At 43.0% G+C, this 24,030-nt stretch overlaps 1 protein-coding gene across 1 annotated transcript in view; it reads left to right on the top strand.

Moving 5' to 3' along the window:
- The window catches only part of Wls (wntless Wnt ligand secretion mediator), a 106,162-nt gene that overhangs the window by 49,225 nt on the left and 32,907 nt on the right, over positions 1-24,030 (top strand). The window lies entirely within an intron of this gene.

Below are 24,030 nucleotides of genomic sequence, written 5' to 3'. Positions count from 1 at the left end.
GGACATGGTGCTGTGGCTCAAGTGGTAGAATACTAGCCTTGAGCAAAAGCAGCTCAGGGACAGCACCCCCTGCAAAGAGTTCAAGCTGTAGAACTGGCAGACAAAACGAAGGAGGATGGGGGGGGGGGGGAAGAGGAGGAGAAAGAGAAGGAGAAATTCTGTTTTTAACCATTCTGACTCTAGGTTGTTTATTCAAGTGATTCACCGAAATCCAATGAATCCATCTTTCTTTTTTTGCCCTTTACTGTTTGTTACTTGATTTTGCTGTTGTTTGAGACAAGGTCTTGCTATCCTTTGAGAAAGAATCTGTAGCTTTGGCACTATAAACAGAGTCAGCCTACCACCTAATCTATGTTGAAGGTCAGCTCAGGCTTGTCTTGAACTTGTGATCCTCCTACCTCAGCCCCCTGAGTCTGAGTGTCATGGTTGTATATCATCGTACCTGGTACTTTGTCTATCATTCACATTATGATTTCAAAAGAAAACATAGGCTTGATGCTAAAACTTAGCATCTTGAAAGAAGGTGTTGTCACATGGAAAATAGTTCTAATAGTGGAAGTTGTTGGACAATGAGTATGTGGTTTCTGCAAGTAGTGAGAAACCTCTCATTAATGGTAGTCAAACAAAAGATGGTTGGTGTGGATCAGATGACCACAATGATAGCTTGCATAGTTTAGGGATGTTTTTATATTTTAATATTTTATTTGATTCAGTGAACAATGTGCCACATTTATCATGTGAACAATTCATAAGTGAAAAATTGAGATGCTTGACATTCTCATTATACATGTTCTATAAGTGTGCATTATTGTTATTCTTCATTACATTTCTGCACTTCTTTGGGGTATGTTTTTCCACTACAGGACACCTCCATTTGTTTTATTAATATTATTTCTTTTTCCCCAAACTGTCAGGTTTAATCACCTTTTCTTCTTTTTCACAGTTTATGCTGTTTTTCACCTCAGTGTACTACCATCATGATATATTAAAATACAAACAAAAAAATCAGTGTTGCTGGTGCAGAATATTAAAAATGCATAAATGTACCAACCTATGGTAAATAATGAAATAACTCATTTGAGAAAATAATATAATTTTTTCCTTAAAAGATCTAAAGAATTATGAAACTGCTCCATAAATCAGCACAGGAATATATCAGAACATGAGGATGCTAATATGCTAAGAGAAACCTATGTCATCGCTCCCCATCTTCCTTTGTAAAGAATTTGCTCTTTGCAATAACCACCATGTGGGCCCCTTCCCTGGCAACCAATGGATTATTCAAAGTCCCCAGAATTTGGGCTACCTCCCTGTACCCTTTGTCCCGTCTGGCCTACAGTTACCCCTTCCAATCTCACATTATAACAAGACCTGAGAAAATGTCACCCAGCTGCCATGACCTAGAGTAATGCAAGAGGACAGGAGCCCACTTCTGGGTTGTGGCTGCCACGTCTTTAGATAGTAATGATCTCAAACTCATCATTTGTATCAGTCTGGAGAAGAAAGGGAAGGAGGGTTCAGTGCCCAAGCCTTCTTGGTGTCTCTGGATATCTGGCAGCAGTGGCACAGTCTGCTGTGTGGTGGAGTGCTCCGCGAAGCACGACATCCCAGCCTCGCCTTGGGCAGGCTCCACATTGCAACAGCAGCTTCTGCAGCTCCTTCTTCGCCCTCTTCTCCTGGGATAGCCAGCTGAGACACTCATCTTTCTCCTGGTACAGCTCATCCAGCACTTCCATCTGTTCTTTATAGAAATCTATGCATTCTTCAGTGGCACTGATGTGTTCTGAGAGCTGGCTGCACCGATGTTGGAGTCAGCCACTTGATTCTGGCACTCCACCTTGTCAGGAAGGTCCTGGATGGAGCAGATTTTCAGCTTTTTCTTGGGCACCTATTGTTCTGTTTCCGATGGTTCCTGCTCTTGGGGAGGAAGAGCCTGGCGCTCCAGCTGTACCTGGCATTGGACTGCTAGGTTGGCCAAGCATCCACAGCAGGCTGCTGCTCCTGCAGCTGCTGTTTGAGCTTCACCTTCTTTGATTCAGCCACTGATGGTGCTCCAAGGTAAAAATCCCACATGGTGCTGGTTCGTCTACATCCTCTGGTACAGTCACATCATGTAGAGTCGCCTCTTCGCCCTTCTCTTCTTTGTTCATTCCTTCACCTTTCCTAAGGAAAACCAGGGAGCTCAGTTGGGCCTGCAGCTGCTCATTCTCCTGTCTTGTTGCTTCCAGGCACTTCAGTCTGACCTGTAACTTTTGAGGCACTGTGTAGTTCCCAACTTGCTATGTACCTGCTTCTGCTCCAGCTGCGGTGGCAGCTGGGTGTCCCTCAGCAGGTGCTGCTGCAGGGCCTCTTTCTCTGAGCTCAGCTGCTGATTGGAGGGTCATGTGCTGTTCACTGGTAGCTCTGAGTTCTTGCAGCTGAGCCAGGTACTGGTCCTGCAGCTCCTGCTGATTCTGAGCCACTTGGCTCTTTAACTCGGCCACCTTTTTCCATTCTTCTAACGTCTCCTCTAGCTGGCCCCGCTTCGCTGCAGATGTTTCTTCACCTGCAAGCTCCTCTTTCTCACCGCTCAGCCTGTGGAAGGCATCCTACAGCTGGGCCAGCTGATCTTTCAGCTCTCCGTTAGGCATGAGTGTGTGTCTCATGATCTCATGTTCCCTTTCCATTGTCTCAAGGATCTTGTGCAGGTCCTCAGCATGCTGATCCCATTCCTCGATCTTTTTCTCCAGTATCCACAGCCGCTGCTGTTGCTCCAAGTTCTGGAGACCAAAGCTCTGGCTTTCCTCTACCTGGATGTGAAGTTGTTCCCATAGGTGTGCTTCTGCAATTGGAAGGCCTGGGCCAGCAGGCCTGAGATGGTTCTGCAGGAGGCTACGGGATGGCAGCTCTGTCAGTGGCTTTCTCAGTTCTACCAGGTTGGTCTCTAGGTCCAACACTTGCCTCACCCCTTGCCCTTTCTCCTCTCTCAGTGAACTCATCTGCCCCCAGACTTTCTGGTCCTTCTCCTGCCACCTGGAACTCTCCTTCAGATCCTCTGCAAAGTTGTCTCTTTCCAACTTTAATGTTCTTTAGTTTTCATGTTGTCTAGTTGTCTTTCTCTCTCTGCCCGCTCCATTACTGCTTGATGAAAGTTGTGAATTTTGAACTTCATGTCGGCCTTCTGTGTCAGGAGGCTTTCCAGCCGCTCCTGCAGCTTAGTATTCTCTTCCTCCAGGTATTCATAGCTTCTGGCCTTTTCATGGAGTTGCAGCTTCACATAATTCAGGGCTTTAATCAGCTCTAGGTTGTTCTCAGTCTCATTCTGTGTGGTGGAGACTGCAGGGTCATCTCTAGCTTTGTCATGTGCTGCTGTGAAGCCAGCAGGTGGCTGGTAAGACCCTCTGCTCCAGTTCTCTTTCACTGGCCACCTGCTGTATATGGACCACAGCAGATTGTAAATCGAGTTATTCTGAAACCAACATCTGTATTGATAGCTTACGGAGCTCCAGCTCTGTTTTCAGTGCTTCTTGCACACAAGCTATCTTCTCATTCTCTTCACCCTGTTGATCCTGCAGGTCTTCCTTTTCCTGCTTCATTTGTTTGATCTCACTGCAGAGCTGCTGGTTTTGTATTCTGCTGGAGTACAGGGCAAGCACCAGTGTTGGTAGAGCTTTTCTAGATCCTCGGTGTTATTGAGACCTGTGACACCCTTGACCCCGGCAGCTCTGACTGTGCCCAAAGGCTGGGGAGGCTCAGGGTCAGTGTGGTCTTTGTCTACACCCTCAGTTGAATTACAGTCCCCAGTGGTGGTTGTCTTGGAGTTACCTCCCTTTTTAGTTTTCTTCTTTTTCTTGGCTTCTGCACGTCCAACAGGACAATTCCTCTGCTGGTATCCTTGCAGTCGTTTCTTTCCTGCAGCTAATTTTTTTCATCTTGTTTGCTCAGACATTACAACACTAGAATGGTGCAGGTTGGGGTGGTGGACACATTGCTAAACTCTCCAAAACTCACCTCAATTCTCTTATTCACCACTCAGCACCTCTACCTCCCTCAACTGCTGGGTAAGCCAGAGGAGAGCCAGTGCTATTAGGCAACATGGAATGTGAGGCGTGGCCCCGCTTGCTACATCCCATTGGTCAGAGAGAAACATGGAAAAAGTAGGGGGCGTGGTCAGAATTGTGTGGTCCAGGCAGGATGGATGGAGACACAGTGAACTTCTGGCCAATTTGACCCTCTCTTGCTGGGTAGGTGCACAGTTTTACAAGTCCCTTTTCTGGCCTCTATCACACAACTCTGGTCACCAGAGTTTCTAGTAGGCTTCCAACTACCTTCAGGAAGTGGCACCAAAAAACACAGCTCTATGTCTATGTCCAGTGACTTCAGGTCTTCATTCTATGCAAAATTGTCTACTGTTCTGCCATGTTTGCTGACACTAAGGTTCCTAGTGGCCTTCATATACCCTGCTCTTCCAGTTGCTCTGGGACTGGCAGGTTCAGGAACATCATGGATCCAGGGTTCCTTTCAATGAATATTGGCCATGCTGCATGCAGCACACCTAGGCCATACACAGCAAACATTTCCTAGATTAAAGGGAATTTGAGGCAGTGGAGATACATCTTTTTATATATTTCAATGAAATCTTACCACAACACATGTTCAATATACTTTGGCTGGTGAGCTCAGAGTATTCAGAGAAACAATCATGGGAGGAATGCTGTTCCAAAATCGTTGGAGTTTTCAGTAGGACTAGAGATGCCCGGCTGACATAATCAAGACTCACATGTGATGCATGATGACATCTGCATGCAAGGACACATGCACGCAAGTACATTCATCCTCAGTCTGTGTTCCCGTCTCCTATACTTCTCCTCTGTACCAAGCAGTCTGGGAATAGAGGTGGCTGTCTGCTGCCACCACTCTTGACTCAGATTGGGGATGTGGCAGCAAGGCCCAGGCATGTTTGCTGTGTCACAGTTTTCTGGCTACTCTCACTACCCCTCCATGCTCGCATGCACCACATACATAATTCACAATGCACGCATTGTGGAGCACATGTGTGACAATGCCTACACTCAAAGACTCTTAGTCTTTTCTTTACAAAATACTTTGTTACCAGAGTTACTGGAGAATGTCTTGTTGCCAGTCATTGGATCTAGTCTCAAACACTTTTCGTCCAAGGCATACCTAGTTCCCTCTTTAACTGTTCTTTCATCCTTACTTGAGTAGACAACTAGACACATGATCTGTATCCAGCCACGGCTGGTTGGAATAGGGAAGAGCCCTTGACCCAAGAGGAATGAAGCAGGGGGCCAGGCACTGGTGGCTCATGCCTGTAACTGCAGCTACTCAGGAGGCTGAGATCTGAGGATCAAGGTTTGGAACCAACTTGAGCCTGTGAGACTCTTATCTCCAATTAAATAGCAAGAAGCACATGAAAGAGTGGCTCAAGTAGTCTAGTGCTAGCCTTGAGTGAAAATGCTTAGGGACAACATCCAGGCCCTGAGTTCAAGTCCCAGGACTGGCAGAAAGGAAAGAAAGAAGAAAGGAAGGAAAGGAAAAAGGAAGGAAGGAAGAAAGGAAGGAAGGAAGGAAGAAAGAAAGGAAGGAAGGAAGGAAGGAAGGAAGGAAGGAAGGAAGGAAGGAAGGGGAAGGAAGGTGGGATTCCATACTTCTAGGCTCACCTAGAATTACCTAGGCTTTCTAGCACTGAAACTGGAAAGTCCTGAAGACCTACTGGGAAATTATCATTCACCCATGCACAGAGTAGCAAAGAAAGTTGGTTGGCAGATCATGAAGACAGACACAAAGAGGAAAAGGAGGATAGAGGACTGTGTGCTGTAACTATGGCAGACTATCGTCACTGATTTTGCCCTCCGCATCTTTCTGTTCCTTGTCCCAGTGTCTCACACTGATCAGCACTTTTTGCCCTTGATTTTCCCAAGGTGCTCCTGTGTCTTTCTAGCTAATTTTGGATTAAGCTAGTGTGGGTGAAATCTTGTTACTTGCAATTAAATCATTTCTGATGAAGATTTTGCTTTTCCATTTGATCATCTTAACTAGTCTCGGGCAGAATGAGGAAACAATAGAGAAGACAAGTTAGATACCTTAGGCAATGATTCTCGTCTGGGAAGTAAGGGTGTTATAAGTGTGCATGATATTAAGACTCCAGTGCCCCCATCCTCTCCCACCTCCCCATGATAGTGGTCCACTGATAGTGTCTGGATTGATGGATTGACTTCCTGTTAGAGTGGGAAGCTGTACTAGGTCCCAGCTGCTCTAACTCTGATGACAGGAGTCCAGGACTTGCTCAGGATTCTTCAACTTTATAAAAATCTCATGAATATCCTTTGGCTTTATAAATAGGTGACTTTAGAGATCCTTAGATGGGAGCCATTTTAGAAGACACCATTCACGAGGAACAGACGCTTTTTTGTTGGATGAATTTAGGGTTGAAAAAAGACCTTTTTTTTTGTATTTTTATTTTGTCACGTGTTACCTTGTGTTCATTTCTAGTCCTTGGGTAGGCAGACAGGGTTGGTGTGCTGGAAGTATATTTTTAGTCTGACATTAAAAAATGTATCATAGACACCAACACAGGAAGTAGTTTTTTAGGTGAGTCAGTGTATAAATAATCTCAAAGAAGTTTATAATAGGATGGTAGTCCTTTAATTTGACAGTCCAGCATCCAAAGCCCCCTTTTCAAATTCACTTCCTTCCTTCCTTCTTTCATTCATCCAGTAATCATTTATTGCACTTCTGTGTACTAGCAGTTTCCTTGTGGTTTAAGGGGAAAAAATGATAAGCCTTTATTCTTCATAATACATTTCAAGAAATGTCATTATCCCTTTTTGTTTAGTTTTCTCTATCGCATAAGACTCAATGTTTTTCTTTGGTGGGGGGGGGAGCGGACAGGTGACATTCATGGGGTTTGAACTCAGGTCCTGGGTGCTGACCCTGAGCTCTTTTTGCTCAAGGGTAATGCTCTACCACTTTGAGCTACAGCTCCATTTTTGGTTTTCTGGTGGTTTATTGGAGATTAGAGTCTCATGGATTTTCTGCCTGGGCTGGCTTTGAACTATAATCTTCAGATTTCAGCTTCCTGAGCAGCTAAAATGATGGGCATGAGCCAACAGTGCCTGGATGAGACTGAGTTCTTTGAATGTGAGGATTGTGTGTTTATCTAGGTCTACCCTTACTAACCAGTGTCCTTGGAACAGTAAAAGCTGAGATATACTCAAAATACTGAGGAGTGCACAGTCTAGTTCACGGAAAATGGACCAAAAAAAAATCACCAGTGTGAGTTCAGTAGCTTAAGTGCCCCAAATATTCTATGAACACAGAAAGAAAAATGATTAACTCACTGGAGGGATAACTTTTTAGCTGAGCCTTAATGGAGTTTTCAAGGAAATGTTAGAAGTTGTGTTGTCATGGGAAGACAAATCAGTTAGGATAGCCCAGTTTTGTTCTGGGAAAGAACTTGAAGAGACAACTACCCCACTAGGTTAAATACTTCCTGGCTAAAATGTATGGCCTGACTCTCTGACCTGCTACTTAAAAATGATGTGACTTGTTTTAGTAAGTTCTTAAAACTTCCTTGTACTTCATTTTCTTCACCTATAACATAAAAGTATTACCTCTGTAGGGTTGATGAAAGAATTAAACTAGAAAAATACATGTGAAGCTTTTACCTAGTAAGCACCTATCTCATAGCAAATGCTCAACAAAGAGTAGTCATGACTTTTGGGCTTGAATCAAGAAGAAGAATGTTATTTCTGGAGGAAACTTAGAAGCTCCCACATGCAGAGCAGGACCACATGCACAAAGCCAGGACAGATGGATGCCGAGCACAGAACTTACTTCTGGACAATCATTACTAATTTCAGGTCAAACACTTTTACCTTGGAAGAAAAATATGCACAAGCCTTATTCACACATCTAATATTCCTATTTCAGTTTTTTCCTATTCCAAGAAACCAGAAATTTATAAAGATCAAGGTAGAAGCTCCAAATTCCTAATATAGGTATGCTGTGTCATTACCAAACTGCATCCATCATCAATTAACTTATTGGAGAATATGGCAACTGGAGACATGGGAAATTCTCAGCATCCCTAGGAGAATGTGCCTACAGGCCTTGACTTAATTACCTTTGACTATAAGCATTTACATGTAAATGAAGATATTTTGAAATAGAGTAATAATTCAAGTGAGATTGTATGAGAGACAATCTCCTAAATTTGAATAGTGTTATGAAAGAATGGGACATCATTTCCAAATGGGAGCATTGGATGAAAATTAAAAACTCTAGCAGAGACATTCAAGTTGAAGGAACAAAATAACTTTTTGAGATTTTTTGGTGCTGGTACTGGGTCTTGAACTGAGGGCCTGGACATTGTCCTTTAACTTTTTCTGTTCAAGACGGTAACTCTACCACTTGAGCCATAGCTCCACATATAGCTTTTTAGTAGTAAATTGGAAATAAGAGTTTCATACGCTTTTCTACCCAGGCTGGTGTCCAACCTCAATCCTTAGATTTCAGCTTCCTTAATAGCTAGGATTACAGGCATGAACCACTGGCACCCCGTTTAGGAATTCTTGCAGATTTCATGTGTGCTCAACACTTGATATTTAAGGCTAAATCTCTGCTCTGTTCTGTGGAGGCCATCATCAGAGAACAAGTTTTGAAGGTCTGCAAACTGAAATTATGGAAGTGACATTTCTAAGGTCACCTGATTTGCAAGTGAAAAAGTCAGTACTTAAGGCTCAAATGTTCCCATCAGGAAATGCTGCAAAATAAAATACTAAGATCTGCAAGATATCGTGAGCTCATTTGTTAGGCTACCCAAAGAAAAAATTGTCCGTATTGAAAGATAAACAGAGACAGAAGGGTTTGGCAATAACTTGATGACCAGGCCTTACAAGATCTTGGGAGGTTGGTCCTTAAGAAAAAGAATTGGGAGGAGGGGGGACATCACATATCTACTATTGAAATGTGGGATTCAGAATTTGAGACTCATTGTCCTTTGAATTGTACAGCAGTTGGAAATTGTATTTCTTCTTTTTCCGTCTGGACTTCTCACATGGTGGTATTCCTGATGGGAAGGCATCTGTGAACTTTTTAATGGGAGAAGTTATAAAGCTGCGCTAGGGCTGTGTTCATCGCTGGGCTGGCTCCGGAGGCAGGTACAATCCCACTCCCTTTTGCTTTTTAGCTACACACACAGCCATCATTGCCACCACCAGCTGAGTGCCGTGGAATGCAGAGGTTGCCAGTAATTGTGGGTTTGAGTCACAGAGGAAAAAGATAAGAGGAGAGCCAGGCTGGTTTTTCCACAATTAAATGTTGCCTCTCGGGCTTCTCTGTTGGCAGGAATCCAAAAGGTCAGGAACTACCAGCCATATTATTTTTCTCCCTGACTGCCTGTTCTCATTTGTATCCCCTCCTCATTCATGGGAATGAAGAAAAAAGGTGGGTTGGAAATAAAAAGCTTGTTCTAGTCTACTTTTTCCTTTAGGAAACTTGTCAGAAACAAAGCTCTTCTGTGAAACAGTCGGAATCTCTTCTAGTAGGTGGCTTTTCCTGCATGGACTTTCCATCTCAACTCTCTTCTTTTTGCCAGCAGAACAAATAGATTCTAGGGATTGGGGTAACTGTGGAGACCTGTTTTTCTCTTTTTATAGTTCTGACTGCTTTTCTCAAGTATTGCCATGCATCTGGTGCTCTGGTAATTTTGCATTTGTTAACAGTTAAACCCTTACATGAATCACACTCAGGTTTTTAATCCTTGTAACCCCAGTGCCATCTTAAAATGTCCTGAGGGCAAGAATGGTTTTATAGTTCTTTGATTTTTGTCCCAGAGCCTTCAACGTGGGAGGGGTGGGAGTGGGGTGGGGTGAGGGGGAGGCACATTTAAACACCTGGTGTTGTTTTGCATTTCTACACTAGGCAATAGTAGGTCAAAGAATATTTAGATCAGGAAGTATTGGATCAAAAAGGAATCGTAATCATCTTAAGGCCCAACTTCTGTATTAAACGAGAATAAACACTATGTAAAAAGGATTCATTCAAGTAAATGGAAATAGTGGCCTCCCTACTTCAAGGAAGAGGTTCTCTAACTCTCCTGACACACGACTCAGGGTCGTGATGGGGAAAGGCCTGGCACTGTGCAGCCTGGCAAACGTGGGCTCCTTCCTTCCTCCACCCTAACAGCACCACCTGGGGCCTTGGTTCCATCATCTTGAGATTGCCAATGATTCTGTCTGCGTGGGTGAAAATGTCTGCACAAAGTAGGAACTCAGAACTGTGAGCTTTTCCTAGTCAAAATTGTATTGTTTTTTTCAAATACCATTTTGCCTTTATAAGGAAACAAATTTAAAAAAATGGTGCCTGATTGCTGTTGGTGAGAACTTTAGAAGGGAAAGTTCACAGGGCATCCTTGTGTTGTTTGTTTTAATCAATGGATCAAGATCTATTGCATTCATAAACCGCTTTGTTAAATTGCAACTCCTTTCTACAAAGCTACTTAAAGAAAATTTTTAAAATTAAAAAGTTTGTGTATAGGTGTTTTAAAGATCCTACTAGATGGCCCAGGCTGGCCTCAAATAGTTTGATCCTATGGCTTCAGCCTCCTGCTGCTGGATTTACAAATGTATACCACCATGACTGACTTACTAGGTCTCTTCAAAGGAAAAGCAGCCTGCACTAGAAATAGAAATTGGATCTGCCCACTGGAAATGCCTTTTCCTTTCTCCCATCACCTCTTCAGCATACTGGAGTTTGGACTATTTTATTCAGCCCAAAGTACCTGCCTCCTTTGCTCAATACTGAGCAAGGGACTGAGGAATATGGGATATGGAGGAAATGAGCAAGTCATCAGTGTCCACTTACTTAAGAAGCAACATGAACAGAGATGATTGCAAGCAGGGGACAAATGAGAGAGGAGAAGGCCAGAGCTGGGGTAGGACACAGAAGGTGCCCTGCCCCCAAACTGTTGAGGGGCAGGAGTGTAGAAAGATGCTGGAAGATGGCTTCAGCAAGGGCAGAGGCCCTATGTTGATTTCTAGGGAAACACAGAGGGAGATGGAGAGCCGCAGTGCGGAGCGGAGCAGAGGGGGGTGAGTCTCTCTAACCACTCATCCCCATTGCAGTGAGTGGCTTCTTGAGAGAGGGGCAGTGGACATCTTCAGGGGCTCAGCCAAGGGCAGGGTTTTTGGTGGTGTCCTTCTGCCCCTCACATAGGTATATATATAAGCCTCCTCCACCCTCTTCCTATGGTTATCAATCTTGTCCATGTCCTGGAAGCCTGGGTAGCAGCAGAATACTGTCCCATTCCCCCTACAGCTGAACTTAAGAGAACACTATGGCTCACTGATTAAGGGGAGGACCGTCTCTGCATTAGAACTCCAAACCCTGAGTATAATAATTCCCACGTCGTATGAAACAAATACTCTGTGTGAACAACACTGGATGGACTCCAGCCATAACACAGCTGTTGAAACAACTGAGTCACCAGGGCAATGGAGGCAGTGTGGCGAGAGAATGCTGGGATGCAGTGACTGGCATTTAGCTGGCTGCCTGCGTCCTGGGAGCTAGTGCAGATCTGGGGAGAGCTGGAGAGAATCTGTTTTCCATCCCCAAACATTCTTCTCTTGTTTCTTTTGAAGCCCAACCATAATCTCTCCTGGCACAAGGCAGACTGGTAGACTGAGGAGGAAATCAGAAAACGTTTGGGACTGACTGGGTTCCCTCTTTTTTAGACACTTGAGGGGGTTTCTCCCCCTTAATCATTCATGTTTATTGCCTGGATCATTTCTCTTTTAATGCCCCAGGCTAGTCAGAATGTAATTTAGGTATGGTGAAGGGAAAACAAACGAACAAAAGAAATAGCTTGCATTTATATATGCTGTCTGGAAAAATGGACTGGCTCTTCTGAGCTTTGGGTGCCCAGGATGATAGAAGAAAAAGGAGGGAAACCCTGGCCCTTCTGTCTGGTCTTGCATATATTCCTCTAGCAGCTGAATTTGTCAGAACACTTACCTGAAGGACTCTAGGCAGACTGGGGGAGATATTTAGGTGAATTAGGTCTCATCCAAATTTGAGAGGGCTAATAACTTGCCTAAGAGTGACCTCATTCCTCTCCTTCCCTTTTGAAGAGCAGACTTTCGTGTTTTCTCTTTATCTTGAGCTCCTCCTGCACTGTTTGTTTGGGAAGTTGTTAAGTTAAATTAGCCATCCTTTTCCTTTCCTGGTTACAGTTTGAGAATGCAGCTGTCACTCTGTGAACTCTGCCGTCAGGCTATTTTTAGATTCAGTGTGAATGAAGCTCTCTTCTCTAATTGCATTCAGAGAGGGGGGGAGGGGGGGCAGTGCGGGAGAGGGAGGCAGGTAGATTTTTCACAGGCATCAGATCAGCTATGCTAAATGCTCTGTGTAGAGAAGGTGTCCTGAGGAGAAAGCAAAGGCACCCACTGTGTGTTTCTCTCCCTCAGCTGTCAGATTTGCTTTCTCTCTGCATTCATGTTGATTATGGTCAAATGGAAAGCACCAGTATTTTAACACTTGCTGGCTTTCATGGTTCTGATTTCTCTAGCTTGGTTAGGAAAAAGGTCTGATTCATGGTTGAGTTCAAATTCTTAGGAAAACCAATTCATTAGAAAATATCCTTCTGGTGATGGTTTCTATGGCTTGAAACCTGAGCTCTAGAGGCCTCAATTTTCTCTTCCTGGCTCTGTCACGAGACACAACACACACACATACACACTCACACACACAGTCCAGCTCTGACTTTCACACAGATGCCAGAATCTTGCTGAAACATCCTTCTAAACAGGCAAGTGCATGTTTGGTACCAGCCCTGTCCCTTGGCTATCAGATCGTTCCTACCCCTCAGGTCTCCCTTCCCTGTAGTCACTCTTAGTCCTCCATACTGAGCTGCTTTCTCTATACCATTTTGTGCTTGTAATGACTGTTTATACACATAATTTCTTCTGTTTGTATTCTTCCTCCTACTTCATTGCCTAGTGAAATCTTCCTTATCTTGTAGTTCACAGATAATACTTCATCTGTTTCTGAATGAGGTGATCCAGATCATGTTTTCTGTGATGCATTCCTTGGCTCTCCTGTCCAGAACTCCTTTTCCTGCCAACTGTTTATATATTTATGTGCTTTGAACACATTATTAACACATGGAATTGTCCTCATTTATGTATATGCCTGCCTCTCCCACTTGACTGAAAAAATCTGTGGGCAATGACTATGTCTTATATGTGTGTGGTTTTATCCCCATTATCATACATGGAAATCAGGAGGTATTTAAAAATATTCAGTAGGGGAGAAATTAGACTGGATTTCCACTATTGTTAGTTTCTGAGAATTAATGATTCACCTTGGAGGCAGTGTTGATTGTTATGGCTTCTTGGTTCCTAATGGGCTTCCTTTCCAGCCCTAGTAAAGTAGGCTAGAATAGGTTACCATGACACATTACCCTGGGCCTATATACCTAAATAGGTGCTGCACAGTTTTTCTTACACAGTAGAATCTCTTATAAGAAGTTCCATCTTATCCCCATGGGTTGGAAAGACATAAATACAGACCCTTATATTGTTTTGCTTAAGCCTTAAACCCTAGAACAACTTTAGGTCAGAGAATTTGTTGATATGAAGCTTCCAAAACATGTCTCGTCTCCTCCTTCAATCCCACTGGGCTCACATTATTATCCAGAAAGAAGAGGGAGAGCCAAGACAGCACCTCCCTTTGAACCACTTCTTTCAAAAGTTTCCCTTTCATCCAGGCTTAGTAGGACTATGGGTCACTTATGAGCCAATTTGAGGATCATTGTTTTTATGAGGAGGGGTGTGTGTGTGTGTGTGTGTGTGTGTGTGTGTGTGTGTGTGTGTGTGTGTGTGTAAGTGTAAGGATACAAAAGCAGGTAGTAGAAAAAGAAGGTATGGATCTCATCAAAATAGAGCAAACCACATGATGAGTGTAAAGGTGATGGAAATTTGGAGGTATAATATTGAAAAATGCAGCAATGGTATTCACTAGACACTATGTTGGAACTGAACTATACAACTTCTCAGTGGGGATAAGAGGGAGAGTGTGAGGGAAGGGGTGACATTGTACAAAAAGAAATGTATTCTTTACCTGACCTATGAAATTGTAACCCCTCTATACATCACCTTTATAATAACAAGAAAGTATTTTTTTAAAAAAAATAATATTTGAAGAAAGATGATGTGCATCAATTTTGTTGCTTATTTTAATTTTTTGCTGGCAATGGGACTTGAACATAGGGTTCTAGGCACTGTCTTCTAGCTCTTTTGCTTAAGACTGGCACTGTGCCATTTGCTTAAGATTGGCATTGTGCCATTTTAGCCACACCTCCAAACTTTCTTGCCTGGGAAGACTTCAAACTCAATCCTCAGATCTCAGGCTCCTGAGTAGCCAGGATTACAAGTGTGAGCCACCAGCGCCTGACTTCCTTCAATTTGGTAAATACTTAATGAAAATTACTTGTGTAAAGACATGAGTGCTACTGCTTCCACCAGGACTGAGTTAGATATGGACATTCACATCCAGTATAAATGGAGAAAGACACAGATAAGCAGGCATGTAGATGCTTTGCATTAGGGCAAGTGGTCCAGTGCTGGACTAAAAGGGCACTGTGGGAACATGAGCAGGGACACTACACTGTGTTTGAGTACAAGAATAGGAAAGTAGCTGGGAAGGTGGCTCAGTGGTAGAGTGCTTGCCTTGCATGCATGAGGCCTTGGGTTCAATTCCTTAGCACTACATAAGCAGAAAAAAGAGAATAGGAAGGTAGGAGAAACAAGGATACAGGTTGACCCATTGTAACAATGAGATGTACAAGACACTGTTGAAAATGAACTTTACAACTTGGGGGGGGGAGGGAGGAGCTGAGGAGGTGGGGTAGGAAGAGATGGTAGGGGAAAAACAAAGGAAGGGGTAACAATGCTCGATAGGAAATGTACTCATCACCTTTCTTGTGTAACTGTAGCCCTTCTGTGCAATATCTTTACAATAAAAAATATATATCAAAAAAGAAAAGAACAGGAAGGTAGGAGTGAATTGGATGGGATTCTAGAAGAGGGATAGGAATTGGTCTGGAATGGGTAGAAATGCCAAGTGCTTCCTGCAGCCCTGAGTACAGCCAACACAGTAATGTTAAGTGAAGCCTTCATAGAGCAGCTAGTATTTATTGAGTGCTTGCTACATGCTATGCCATTGTCAAATGCTTGGCATTCATGAATGTGATTATTTCTTAAGTTTCAAAGATGGTGTTTACCACCACCCTAGAGTTGCATAGGCAGGCATCAAGTGGCCAAGGCGGGCTACAATCTCAGGCTGTCTGTTGAATCTGTTGCCTGCCAGCTGGACAAGGGTGTGTATACAGAGGGCTGTATTTTTAAAAAATATTTTTATTGAGATCGATTACATAAATTTCACAAATTTTACAGTATTGTGGGATGGTGATACTTAAAACACGTTTTAATCTTCACAAGGCAGATTGTCATTATCATGGTCTATAATGTTTGTGAATTCTATGAGCTTTGACAATACAACTATTTCTTCCATATCAGGTGATACGTACATGTCTTTCCTTTTGCTTAGTGTAAGCTGTTCCCTCTTTCCCTCTCATTCCCTCCCTCCCATCGCTGCCCTTGAGTTGCTTAGTTCGTTTTCATCAATGTCAGTGCAGCTGATGGGCCCCTCTGTTGTATGTTTTCCCCTGTTTCCAGAGGGCAGTATTTAAATGTGACAGCCTGCTATGACATTCAAGGAGCTTTCTCTTTAGACAGAAGTCAGTGTAAACAAACCAACTTTAAGGTGAAAAATTAAGACAGAAATGGATGTGTTCCAGTCATTGAAGCCAGAAGTACTGGAAGCCTGAACAATGTTACAGAGGAGAGGGGATACATCTGAAAGATATCCAGTAGATAAGCTTGACCAAGCTGGGTGGTTTGGCTCTGTGCACTATGGGAAGAGACATCAATAGGAAGTGAGCATGTAGATTTCAACCTCAGGAAGGAAATCTTTTTTTTTTGGTCCGGTCTTGGGGCCTGAACTCTGGGCCTGGGCGCTGTCCCTCAGCTCTTTAGCTCAAGGCTAGTGCTCTACCACTTGAGCCACAGCGCCACTTCTGCCTTTTTTCTTTTTGCTTATGTGGTGCTGAGGAATTGAACCCAGGGCCTCAGGCATGCAAGGCAAGTGCTCTACCACTGAGCCACCTTCCCAGCCCCAGGAGGGAAATCTTGACTGGAGAATGAGACTTGCATCCCAGAAATAGGTAAAAAATCTATAGGGTAAGTGTATTGAAGGGAAAAGTGCTGACCTACAATCTAATCCTAATGGATATTCATATTCAGTGTAGTTCAGGTCTATTTATTTACAATATATATGATACTCACATCACACTATTGTACAGGTTTGATTCAGTAATGCCCTTGGCTACAGCCGGAATAAAGTGGAAGCTTTCTATCTTTTTGCAAAGAACCAGAGGTAAACAATATTTCCCTTGTCTTAGTCATGTTCCATTGACACATCTGATTTTAACTAGGAGATAATGCACTGGAATATAGTAAGGGACATTCTGGTGATGCTTAGATATATGTCTTCTTATGCACAGAAAATATTTCTTCACAATGTAAATGCTTGGCAGGCTGGGTAAAGATGAGAGGTAATGGAAATTAAATTGCTAAACTGGTTTATGACATACTTGTACTCATTCATATGTATAACTGCTCACCCCCAAGCCTGCAGGGCATCTTATGAAAACAGCCAGAGCCAAATTTATAATTAGCTGAGTCCATTTTTGCCAGGCCTAACCATGGATATAAGACAGGGTTGGTTTTGTTATGTCCTTAATTGAAAACATCAAGAACATACAAGCCAGGTCAGAGAGTTTTTGATTGAGGAAGGAATGCTGGCATAAATAACCTCAGATTATACGTCTGCCAGGAGGCTGGGATGAGGCTGGGTCTGGCCTGTGGCCTCCTTCTGAGGTTACCCAAACAAACTTTTGTGACTGTCAGCCTCTGTGTAATGTGAGAATACATGAGTGCTTTGAAACCTCTTTTGTTTTTTTCCCCAGGGCAAAGTCCCAAGAAAATTAAGGTTTCTCTAGAATCTAAAAGTTTTTTGATACCATGAAATTATCATTTTTCTCCTCTAACAGGAATCACTCTTTTCCTCCCATTTAGTTGGTCCACAATATAAACTAAGCATCCTAGGACTGGATGAAAAAGGAACTTGAGTTTTTTTAAGGACCTGCTATAAACCAAATGGTCAGGAGCTGTAGGAAATGGGTTCCATTATTTCCATCTTGCAAAGGAGAAAAGCAAGACGTATTCAAGGTTAACTCAACAGGGAAACATAAGACGCAAACCCAGCTCTATTTGCCCCTAGACTTGTGTTCTTGCCCTTGGTACTGTCCTGGCATCTTAATACCTATTTCAGACACAGAGAGGACATAAAGTATAAGTGAAAGGCCTTCTGATGACTTCCTCAGGGAAGCTGCCAGTCATCTTTCCTCACTGCATCCCACCCCCTACCCCAAGGGCCATGCTTACATTAAGCAGCCATCCTAGAATTGTTGGGGATGCCCAAGATGCAAGAGAATCTTGTTGTCCTCTCCTACTTTCCATTTGCCCAGATAGGGCAGGACAGCACAGCTGTCAATTATATAAAGTATAAGACCTCCAAAGGGCATATGCACTTCTGGATATGGAAAGATGTGGGTCTTTTTCTACTTGGAATGACCCTGCAGGGTGGGTCTGCTCCTGCAGATCTTGGAGTTCAGGTTTCCTTCTGTCAGCACCACCCCATAACAGGATGGAAATAGTAATTGTGTAGAACCCACAATGCCTTTCCATACTCCCTTCCCTGTATCCTGAATGACTTTAGCACTAGACAAAATATATCTCTAAAGTCATCTGAGAAGTGTGAGGTTTTCCCAGCCCCTGGGTTCTATGGCTTCCATACCAAAGCAGCTGGTCTGAAATAAATGCAGGGAGGAAAATCCTGTGGATTTGAAATCTGTGAATGCCTTATGCTGATTCCTTCCAGCCTGAGTCTCTGGAACTGATATAACCACTGTGGCTATTTTATAGGAAAGGTTCTCTAGCTCTAGCCTTCCTGCAGTTCTCCCTGAGAGTTTCCATCGGATTCTTGGCCTTCATTATCTCTGAAGGGAGGGCAAGGGGAAGATTAGCCAACGCAGTATCTTGGGAGCATGAAACTGGTGTTTTATTACATGCAACATAGTCATTAAAGCTGCACTGTATTTCCGAGTCCATCAGCAGCCGAAGAGAAAATGATCTGAACAGCCAGCTCCCCAGCTTTGCTGGCTTCCTCTGCACAGCCAGTCCTTTTCCTTCTCTGAGTTTTGTGCCCCAGGCTTGGATTAGGAGATGATAGTGAGAAGCTGCCATTCCTGAAACCTGGGGATGACTTTGAATGAAAAATAGAGATGACTTTCAGTTCTCTAGTAAGATGATGACAACAACCATTGCTAATCGTGGAAGCTTTCCACACTGTTCTGAGCACTTTTCATGCAGCAACTAATTTAATGATCACAAAATTTCAGGAAGTAAGTCCTAGTCTAACACATGAGGTACTGAAGCATCCTTTTGATCCAATGAGAGGGGTAGGAGGATTACCAGGATAGGCTGTTCTTCCCAATTTTTGTTTATTTTTCTTTTTCCCTTACGTCATGAAAGACACAAATGGTCTGAGAAACAAAGCATCCTCAGGTTAGGCTGTTTGAGCAGACAGAGGTTATGTTTCCAGGGCTGGATTTTCTAAATTCTGGCTTCTGCCTAGCTACACATAGAACAAATCAATGATGAGCAAGATTGAGTGGAAAAAGTTATAAATCCAATAAACTCTCAGAGACAGCTTTAGAGGGAACTTGACCTGGTAATGACAGGGGAAGACGAAGTTGACGATGTAGTGACCAGTGAGAAGGAATTTGTTGTCTTCTCCTCATAGTGACTTGGAAATCACTTGATGCTTCGCTAACTACCTTGCACAGATGTTTTCATTTCTTTTGCCTTTAGTGAATTAATTACTGACATCTAAAACTTGGGATTTAGTTTATAAACATGGGAATTTCTGACTTTAACATCAAAAAAGATCCAGTAAAACTCATCTGATCTATCTGCTGCTACTGGCTGAAACTAAAAGCATCTGTTCCCCTGTGTTTTAGTTCCTGCCCTGGCTAGAACCCAACCTGCCTATGAATACACATGCACTCAGGGGCAGAACCACAGCATGAATCCTGTGTTCTCAGGACTCGAACTTGGTCCTCCTTAGATCATGCTACTTTATGGAAAGGGGCTGTGCAGGTAGCAGCAGCTCCTCCCCCAGGAGCTCGCGTTACAGGGTTGCACAGTGATTCTGAGCCATTCTTTTGACCTCCTGGCAACACTGTATCTCTCCCCTGTAGAAGGCCGGGAAGGGAGTTTGCTTGAAGTTGAGTGGCTCTTCCATGAAGTATGCTTGTTTAAGCTATTTGAGGGTCATATGGTTCTAGGAAGATTCAGGTGGAAGTTTCACCACTGCCACGTGTTCTTGGTCAAGTTCCTCCCCGAAGGATGTGGGGATTGAAGGAGAGAACACAAGACACACGGCACCTGACAATGGAAAACACTGTTGTCTTTAAAAAAATTGTTTTAATTTTTTGTTGTTATTATAAAGGTAAAGTACAAAGGGGTTACAGTTATATAAGTCAGATAAAGAGTACATTTCATTTTGGACAGTGTTCCCCCACACACACATCCCCACCCACATATTGTGTAGTTCATTTTCAACATAGTATCTAGTGAGTTTCACTGCTAGATTTGTTCACTCTTTGTCCTACCATTTTGGTGGGAGATGGGAAGGGATGGGAAGGAGAAACAAAGGAGGAGGCAACAATGCTCGATAAGAAATGTACTCATTATCTTGCCCATGTAATTGTAACCCCTCTGTACATTGTTTTCTAAAAAAGATAAATGAACAAGCAAGATAAAAAGAAAAGAAGACAAAAACAAAAACAAACATGCATTGCACCTCTGTGCTCCTCCCCTAAGAATATCCTCCCGTGGTCTCACCAGAAAACACTGTTCTTGTTGAAGACAAAGATATTTATGTTTTGTGAGTAGTTTGAGAGGCATCTTTTATGAAAGTTAGCTGGCTTAATAAAAAGAAAGTAATACGAAATATAATCATCCTTCTAACAATCTTGTGTATAACTAATGTATATATGATGTAATAGGAGATATGTAGAAGAGTAGATAACTACTATTGTGCAGCAAATTAATTCCTGTACCACTTTTGCCATGAAGCCAAAAGATGATGGGTCTTCGCTGACATTTTCAGAGTAGTCATGTTGCTCATGCTGCCACGCCACATGATGATTTTATCCTAGATACTCAATGCCTGAGAATCTTGGTTTATTTATTCATCTCAAGGACATATTTATGTCTACTTCATACAATTGTATAGAAAATTAAATAATTTAATGAAATATCAGAAGCCACAGGAGCTTAAGATGGAAAAAGTGCACATTAAAAAATAGTATTTAAATGTTTTGTTTTTCCTGTGAGGTTACTCAGCAGATGGGGAGGTAGGACCAAGCCAGGAGCTGAACCTATCTGGCCTTCTCCCTCCTGGGGGCACCAGCTTAACCAGACATTGTGAGGTCTAGGGCATGAATATCAATGAAGGTATATGTCTAAATATTTAAAAGTGCCAGGTCAGGAAGTAGAGGTGTGGCTCAAGTGGTAGAGTGCCAGCCTTGAGTGGAAAAAGCTAAGGGATAGTACCCAGGCTCTGAGTTCAAGCCCCAGTACTAGCACAGGAAGAAAGGAAGAAAGGAAGGAAGGAAAAAAGGAAGGAAGGAAAGGAGAGATAAAGAGAGAAAGAAAGAAAGAAAGAGAGAGAGAGAGGGAGTAAGGGAAGGAGGGAGAGAGAGAGGAAAGGAGGGAGGGGGGAGGGAGGGAGGGAGGGAAAGAGTGCTTAGGTTATACATGAATACTACACCATTTTCACAAGGAATTAGAGGGAGGGAGGGAAGAAAGAAATGGGATAAATCCAATAAACTGCTAAGTGATAAATCCAACCAATAAACTGCTAAGCCAAATATGTTCAGTTCTCTCATTATGCCAAAGTTACTTTCATAGTTAACTGGAAGGACAGATTAGAATTTAGGATTTTTGGATTGCTTGGAATTCTGTATCAAAATATGATTGAATAGGAAGCATAAAGCCCTGGACCATCTGATTCCATCTCATACAGAGAGGAGCCTTGTTGCTTATACATAAGCAATTCATCCCCTGAGCTCAAGCTCTGTTCACTCTGTTCAAGTCTTCCTATGAATTGCAGGCTTTTGTTCATTCCTGACCTCCCAAGGGTGTACAAGTGGTTGTTTATTTCCTCTTGAAGGCCACCCAGACCTTGAAGTAGAGTTAGAGCTGTCAGGGTAGAGTATTTGAGCCCCTGAGTTCCTGGAGTATAAGTGGGCAGTGGGTAGCTAGGATCTTCTGTAAGAAAGGAAGCAGATGAAGAAGGACTCGCAGAAAGGGGGCTTTAAAAGGACAGGGCCCAGAGTGAAAACCCATCTTACCTATGTGTAAGATGGTGATCTTACTGAGCCCTAATAATTCCAGGAGCACAATAAATGAAATGCTGTTGTGGCCTGAATGAGATGGTAATGTTAGCATTGTGTTCTTGATTGAGTCCCATGGTTCTCCAGGTTCCCTTCAAACACCATTGGAAGTCTCACTTTCTAACCTGGGGCGACAAATGGAAAGGGTCTATCCTGGTGTCCAGTATTCATGACAGATGGAGATTTTCACCCATTCTTCCTATTAGCCACTAAGGTTGCTAAGCAGTGGAAACTAGCCTGGTCCCTGGTCAAAGACACATCCAAACTCCGACTATTGCTGGTACCACGTTGGGGGTTGCACATTTTTTTGTCCTTCCCCTTGTTCAGCCCTGGGTCTCTGCATTGATGGTGTCCTCAAGTCAAGTCTCTGTTCAGGCTATGTGGAGCTGGGAAGATGCTGGAGGCCCAAGGGTCCAGCCATTCTGTTTGCAGGGTGCCACCCAGTCACTGTATACAGGCCCCTACCCAATCACCCTGTTGTCAGCTCCACTCCACCTTAGGAAACCCAGGTACTTCCAGATCCTGAGTGATTTGGGCCTCTGTTGCATGCATGGATTCACTTTTCTGGAATACTCCATATGTGGGGGTTTATACTATGACTGTCCTGAAGCCCTATGCTGACCATTATTCATCTATAAAAAGTGTTGAAATACACAAGCCTCGTGCATACACGCAGATCATATCGAAACTGAAGTGAGATGGTTGAAAAACTTGGGTCGTTTTTATCCAGGAGGAGAGAAAGAAACAGGTCAACAATTGTGGTATTCTTGTACCTATAGGACATTTAATGGATGCTCACTTGACAGATGTTCTTATCTCTTCCCCTGTGACTTAACATGTGTTCAAGGTAAGGAATATTTGTTAAGCAAACACCTATTGCACACCATGCAGCTTGTAGTGCTTCTAATCTGACCTTCCTTATTTACCACTTATCACAACTCTGAGGTAGGTTTTAATTTATCCATTAGTAAACTCTGTACTTAGGGATGAATACTCATGATCATAATCAGTTTTAGAACCCAAGTGATAGCTGGCTCTCCAGTCACTTTAGAAATGCAGTGTGTTCTCTTATTTCCCACATCAAGGCCCATCTTTTCTTAAACTTGGTCAACATAGCATAAAACAGACAAAATTAGTACATGTATATGCAATTTTTTTTTGTCAGCGTGGGGCTTGAACTCAGGGCTTGGGTGCTATCCCTCAGCTCAAGGCGAGCACTCTACCCTTGAGCCACAGTGCCACTTCCAGTTTTCTAGTGGTTTATTGGAGATAAGAGTCTCACTGACTTTCCTGCCCAGGCTGGCTTTGAACCGAGATCCTCAGATCTCAGCCTCCTGAGTAGCTAGACTTACAGGCATGAGCCACAGGCACTCGGCTGTATATGCAATTTTTATTAATCTAATCGACTTAATGAGGAATTGTGAGTTGAATCCATTCATGATCTTGATTAACATAGAAGTATATGTGAACACCTCTCTGTAAAATTATGTGTTTTTAATATATTCCTATCTGTGCCCAAATCTTTTTGGAGAAGCCCTTTGCCTTTTACATTACTTGGTTTAAAATACAATGAAAAAGAGTGTGTGTGTGGAGGGGGATCTCATGTACCACTTGAACCACACTTCTAGTCTGGCATTTTGCTGGTTAATTGGAGGTAAGAATCTCATAGACTTTTCTGCAAGGGCTGGCTCCCAACTGTAATCTTCAGATCTGAGCCTCCTGAGTAGCTAGGATTATAGACAGATTATATAGATTATGAGCAATCAGCACCTAGCCAAAAAAATAGACCCTTTTGAGATTTAGAAACATAGTAGATTCTATACTTGAGGTCTTTTAGACAATTTTAAGAAGGAAGCTTTCAGACCAGATGATCCCAAAGGAGAGTGCCAAAAGGATTTAAATTGGGTCCAAAAAGGCATGTTTTAGTATGCTTTTTGTTACTGTAACAAATAAAGCAGAGGTTTATTTAACCTGCAGTTTGAGAGGCTGAAAGTTCACCACCAGCATTAATCCATCCATTGGTAGAGTCCCAGTGACCTGATCATCTCCTGGGCCTACCTCTTAAAGGATCCACCATCTCAACACTGTGTGGGGACCAAACACTGCACATGAACCTCTGGGAAGACACACTCAAATCATATCTAAACCAAAGCAGGTACTTGGAAAACTTGGTTATTTTTAGCAGAGAGAACACAAGCCAGTGAGTTGTGATATTCAAGTACCTATGACTCTCTTTGTGGAAGTTCAAATTCCATGTGGCTCCTGTGAGCAGAATTTGGACCAGTGGTACAGGTTACAGAAGGATAATTTCTGACCATGATTCAGAATCTGAGCGTTTGAGCTACCTCAGAGGACGAGGTACCTATCCCCAGGGATAGGTACCT

Source organism: Dipodomys ordii, unplaced genomic scaffold, assembly GCF_000151885.1.
Source record: "Dipodomys ordii isolate 6190 unplaced genomic scaffold, Dord_2.0 Scaffold51, whole genome shotgun sequence".
Classification (NCBI taxonomy): domain Eukaryota; kingdom Metazoa; phylum Chordata; class Mammalia; order Rodentia; family Heteromyidae; genus Dipodomys; species Dipodomys ordii.
Note: the sequence above shows the minus strand (reverse complement) of the source record. Positions and strands in the feature narration are given on the sequence as shown.